Raw genomic sequence first — 408 nt, forward strand, 5'->3', positions numbered from 1 at the left:
CCCATTTTTTGTCATAGAATTTGTTAACATGTAAAGATGTTTTGTTATAATATAATGGACCAATACCATGGCTTACTAATCCCACATACCCAATAAACCATAACTCATATTCATATGACAATTTTTTTAATTAATCAATTTTATTGTATAGAAAGAAATGACATAACTACTTTTGAGACAAATCTTCATCCTAATCTCCTACTACTACTAAAAAAAATCTTAAAATATTAATTAACCTTCTATGAATAATGTTCCATCAATAAATATTCATATCCAGTGTGCTTATTCACGGACATAATTTCGCTCAAACATAAAACGTAATTCATTCAAACATAAAGAAAACAGCCAAGGAAAACATAAAGAACACAGTGAAGGCACTATATAGAGATGGAGTGAAGTCACTATATA

This window comes from Pinus tabuliformis, chromosome 7 (genome assembly GCF_031772625.1).
Source record: "Pinus tabuliformis cultivar Carrire ecotype Pingquan chromosome 7, CPIR1, whole genome shotgun sequence".
NCBI classification, from domain to species: domain Eukaryota; kingdom Viridiplantae; phylum Streptophyta; class Pinopsida; order Pinales; family Pinaceae; genus Pinus; species Pinus tabuliformis.